Source organism: Pipistrellus kuhlii, unplaced genomic scaffold (assembly GCF_014108245.1).
Source record: "Pipistrellus kuhlii isolate mPipKuh1 unplaced genomic scaffold, mPipKuh1.p scaffold_m20_p_1, whole genome shotgun sequence".
In the NCBI taxonomy this organism is placed as follows: domain Eukaryota; kingdom Metazoa; phylum Chordata; class Mammalia; order Chiroptera; family Vespertilionidae; genus Pipistrellus; species Pipistrellus kuhlii.
The window spans coordinates 173,746,840-173,752,598 of record NW_023425404.1 but is presented as its reverse complement, the minus strand read 5'-3'; positions in this window follow the sequence as shown (position 1 = coordinate 173,752,598).

The window sequence follows — 5,759 nt, the reverse complement described above, 5'->3', positions numbered from 1 at the left end:
GCCCCAGGCGCCGGGGGCGGCGGCCGTGCGCATGCGCGGCCTGGGCCGGCGGCTGCAGAGCTGCTGCCGTGAGGTCTGAGCGCGGCTACGAAGCCCCAATAAAAGCATCCTTAGGTGGTTGCTCATCATGGAGATGGGGATTCATCTCTTTACTAGGAGCAATTGGTTGGCGTCTACTCTGCAAGCACAGGGACAGCTAAGCGCTTTTTCTCAACGAGCTCATCAAAGTTAAGTTTGTGAAGGGATGGGATGCCCAAGGCAACGTGTGTATAATGGGAAACCTTGAAGCAGCTCAGGAAGAGTAAACCCAGATTTTCATGGGATCTGGGCTTGTGCTGAATGGGTCTGAAAAAGGGGGAAAGCCAAGCTCAGTGGTTGAGCATTGATCTATGAACCAGGAGGTTATGGTTTGATACTGGATTTCGGGCTCCATCCCCAGTCAGGAGTGTTCAGGAGGCAGCCAGTTAATGATGTTCTCTCATCATTGATGTTTTGGTTTTGTGTGTTTTTTTAGTCTCTCCCTCTTCTTTCCTCTCTGAAATCAAGAAAAATACGTGAAAGGAAGTTATGTCAAAGGTGGATATTATATAGACATATTGCAGGAAAACAAGAAATGGCACATTGGAATGTATGGCCCATGAGATTTCTGTGTGCCAGGAAATGTTTTAGCGGGAGATTCCATGACCAGATTCGTATGCAAAAACAAAAATGACCCTGTGTGCCTATAAAGAACAGACTGAAGTTAGAAGAGGAGATCAGGCTAAGCTGGATTTTGCCAACAATAGAACTCAGGGAACCCGCTAAAGCCCAGGAAATAGCTTGCCAAAGGTATGCAGGCAAAAAAATAAATAAAAGTTACACAGGTGGAATTTTGAATTATTCCCATGTGGCTAAGACCAGGATGTATTTCAAAAACTAGCAGAAGTTGAATTTGGCAAGAGAGATCAAGATGGAATGAAGTAGATTGGAGGCTATGCATAGAAGTTAAACTTTATATTGTAGGCAATAGGCAGCTCCTTACGCTATATGAATTCCATAAGAGACTAGAAAGTAGGAGATAGAATGAGTAATCTCATTTTGTATTTTCCCCATTCCAACCTTAGTATCAGGCATGCACTAATGGCTGATAGTTTTGGTGTTTTTTTTTTTAATTTTTAACTTTTTTGTGGTATTTTTTAAATCAAGAACGGATGTTACTTGTTAACAAATGGATATTATAAAACACTTCCTTGCATCATTGTAGAGAAAGGATAGTTTGCTTTTCCATTTCGGCCTGTTGGTGAATTAGCGGTTGTTTTTCGAATGTAAAATATGTTGTGTGGACAAAAAAGGGGCTAACCCTGACAAGCTCAGGGGAGGCATGCATGTCAGGCCTTACAAACTCAGAGACCTAAAGTAACCACATAGGATGGTCTTATTGTAGGGAGCAGGAATGACACTCTGTGGTAGACTGGTGGACTCATTCTGGACCTGGGTATAGCAACCTTAGTACCGTATTTTCCGGCATATAAGACACCCCCCTAATTTTACAGTTAAAACATAGGTTTAGACCTATATTCGCTGTATAAGACTACCCCCCACTTCCGAGGCAACACCAGTTCTTTTTTTTTAATAGGCCGCCTCTCTGACTCTGGCCAATCTGAGCAGGCTTTTTACTAGAACACAGTGTCGTCTTATACGCCGGAAAATACGGTACTTGACTTCTGGCTAGAATTCAGAGCCAAGACTCAAACTATAAGGGAATATTGATTCATAAAATCACAGAGGTCAAGAAGTAATTTGTAGAGGAAATGGGCTGAGGAAACAAGTGCTAGAAGCGAAGGAAGGGCCATAGGAGCTTTGGGAGTGAGGAAGGTAATGGTCATGTGCGTGGAGGAGGGGGTAAGAAGGGAGAGCGGATAAGAAAGGGGGGAAATGTGGTAGGAAGGGAAGGGGGGAGGGAAGGGAAGGGCTCTGGCACGCTCCCAGGAGGGAGAGAGCACTGGGTCCTCTGTCCTAAAGGTTTGAAGGGTGGAGGTTTTAGGGGATGTCCCATGGGAAGATCTCAATAGAATATTTAGCAGCTTTCCTGATCTGTCCTTACAGCACATGTGTCAAACACAAGGCCCACGAGCCAAATCCGTCCCGCCAGGCCTTGCAATGTGGCCCGCACCGCGCTGTCATCACTGCACTCCGCTGCGTTTCCATCACAATGACAGTTTATGACTGTTCAGTAAACCATTCGGCCCGCGATTTAGGCTGGATTTTAGATTTTGGCCCCTTCTCTGATTGAGTTCGACACCCCTACCTTACAGGGTCCAGGTCTTCCCTGATTGATTGGTCAGCGCGAGAGCAGGGGGTCATTAGTCAAAGCAGCTGGTTCTGAGGTCAGCTTTGGTGTCCTTTGTCTGGTTTTGCTGCTTTTCCAGGCCTGAAGCTGACATACAACGGAGGCCAAATGTTATCTCTAAGGAGGGAAGATCTGGGGGTCTGACCATATGACCAGTAATAGGCTAGGGAGAAAGGTCACCCTGGGGAGGGGGGATCTCAGCCTGCAACAGTCTTTTGCTAGACACCCAGCGCTTTTGATGGGGGGGAGGGGGTTGGTTATAATCTGATAGAGCACCTGAATTAATCTGAAAAATAATCATATTAATTTTAAACCCTAGAATACATACAGTATGCTTATGTGAACAGAGGGTTATATTTCTTATATGGGAACAGAGGGTTAAGTTTTTCTGAGTTTCTTTCCTTAGATTTAAATAGGTGCACCTGATACTCCCTTTGATCCCCCAACAAAGTGATTGAGGAGGTGACTCAGCTGCAGACAATATATTGAAATACAATGTACCCAGCAAACAAGTAGAACGTTAAGCATGGTCAGGTTGTCCCCACCAGGAGTCAAGACATCTCATCACCTGGTGATCAAGAACAATAGCTGAAGTCTGAACACCTCCAGCCTCACTCAAGCCCATTTTCCTTTATAATCCTGTCCCCTGCACCTCGCTGTAAGACAGGATTTGAATGCGTGTAAGCGCCCTGCTTCTTGGTTGGCTGGCTTTCTGAATAAACTCATTATATGATTCAATCCTGCTTCATTATTGGACCTTGTGACAGGCAGCCTGAGCCCATCAGGGGGTTTCCGGGTGACCTTCTGTACCAGGCCCATTGTCCTTGCTCTGCTCATGTATCTCAAACTGCCTACCACAGCCTGAAATTAAAACTTCCAAACAAAAAGTGAGTCATGGTTAGTAGTCATGTCCTTAGCTAGTGGTCGGCAAACTCATTAGTCAACAGAGCCAAATATCAACAGTACAATGATTGAAATTTCTTCTGAGAGCCACATTTTTTAAACTTAAACTTCTTCTAATGCCAGTTCTTCAAAATAGACTGGCCCAGGCTGTGGTATTTTGTGGAAGAGCCACACTCAAGAGGCCAAAGAGCCGCATTGGCTCGTGAGCCACAGTTTGCCGACCACAGTCTTAGGCCAATGTCTTCTTGAAGAAAGGTCCATTTTCACCTTAACTGACTCTCTCTATTGTCTTTTTGCATCTAAGAAAAGATGAAAAGGTGCTAAATATTCTATTGAGATCTATCTGCAGTATCAGAGTAATCTCCTTCTCCAGACCCCTCAGGACACAACTACTGCAGGAAAGCAGGAGCCCACAGAAGCCCGCAGTGTTATCTTGTTCTTCCCTATATATCTCTATGTCCTAAATGTTGATTGTTAACCATCCTATACCCACCAACGTAAAATATGTGTATTTATTTTATTTGTATCCAGTCTCAAAGATTTCCACACTCTCCTTTTTCTTTCTCCCATCTCCCTAATGGATTTCATGCAGCCCCCTTACCTTACCTCTTCCCCTTTGATTCTGATGTATAGAATAAAAGTTAACAACCATTTTTCTGGAACATTTTCTCAATACCTTGAGATTTTGCTTCCTGGCAACTGTTTGTTGTCCGTTTGGCTCAAATAAACTCATAAACAATCTTACAAGTTTGGACATGTCTTACCTTGACACTCGAATTGCTGAGATAAGCCTGATTTGGTATGTGGTAGGCAGTTAGACAGACATGAGCAGAGCAGGGAAGGTGCCCAGTGACAAGAGGTCACAGAGAGCCTAGCAAAGGGCAATTGTAGGTTTAGGACCTCACGTCCAGAGTGGCCTTTCCTCCCGTAGCATATCACTGGCCATGTGGTTTGGATCCCCTGACCTTTCCTCTCTAGAGTTAAAACATTTAGACCTCAGCTCCAGGCCCAGAAAAAAACAGCTGCATTGGATAATGAGCCCCTGCCCTGATTCCAACCAATCAATCAATCAATCAATCAATCAGTGGAGACCTAACCCTGAAAGGACACACCGGGAAAGTTGCTGAATATTCAGTTGAGATCTTCCCCTGGGACCTCCCCCTAAAATCTCCACACTTAGAACTCTTAGGACAGAGATAAGTTCTCCCTCCTGGGAGTATGCCTGTGCTCTCCCCCCCTCCCCCCCCAGACACATACTGCACTTTATCATTATAGTCCTCACTCCCAAGCTCCAAGGGCCCTTGCTTTACCTCTATAAGTTATTTCCTAAGCCCATTTCTTCTAGGAATTGCTTCTTCTATCTTTGTGATTTTATAAATAATTGTTCTCTTACAGTTTGAGTCTTGGCTGAATTCTTTCCTAGCTAGAATGTTAGTACTGAGTTTGCTGAACCTATTGTAGGTGGTGGGAATGGCACCAGGTGTCTGACCGGTGAGTGGGGTCATACCAAACCTGGGTTCAACAACCTTGTTACCTGGGTTCTGGTAAGAAAAGAATTCAGAGCAAAGACTCAAACTCGCTAAAGAAAATTTATTGGAGCAAGCAAAGAGAAAGTACACTCCAGAAACCTCAAGTGGGTGGCTCAAAGAGTTGCCCTGGGGAGTGGGCTAGGATTTAACCCCTGGAGGGGCGTTAACTGCTTTCTTCCTCAAACTGACCTATCAGGGCCTGTCCTATTGGCTTCTGTTATTTTATTTTTTATTGATTTTTTTACAGAGAGGAAGAGAGAGGGATAGAGAGTTAGAAACATCAATGAGAAAGAATCACTGATCAGGTGCCTCTTGCACACCCCCTACCAGGGATGTGCCCGCAACCAAGGTACACACCCTAGACCGGAATCGAACCTGGGACCTTCCAGTCCGCAGGCCAAAGCTCTATCCACTGAGCCAAGCCGGTTTCGGCTCAGCTCTGCTTCTGTTCTTGCAAGCAAGTTAGATGGGCTTTCTTCCAGGCCCCCTCCTCCCCTCCTTGTCCTCTACAGGTGGGGGTCTGCCACCTGACTAACCACATGCCAAAGGAGAAAAGGTCAGGAGACTCCCACCCCCATGGCCTGAGGCATTCTAGAGGAGAGAGAGGTCCTAGGGGCAAGGTCTTGAATTGAATACCTCCACTATCTGCTCCACCAGCTCTTTCTCACTGCCAGTGTTGGGGTGTTTCACTCTGGCCGCCTTCTGTCCATGGCCCATTGTCCTTGCTCTGCTCAGGTCTGTCTCCCTGCCTACAACAGACCCAGGTCCAGGCTGACCCACCGAACTACCACTTGGTGCTGTTCCCTTCCTCCACCTACAACAGGTAAGATCTTTCTTGCTCGTGGTCATGTTCTCTCTCAATCAGCAGCAACTAAATACCTGCTTGTAACGTTTTTGACAAATGTCCTTTCTCCCTGGGTGTGGCTTTAGCACTACGTGAGAGTGCTGAGGTGGACAAAATAGAGACCAGCCTTTCTAAGGCTTCTCCGGAGGTTCTT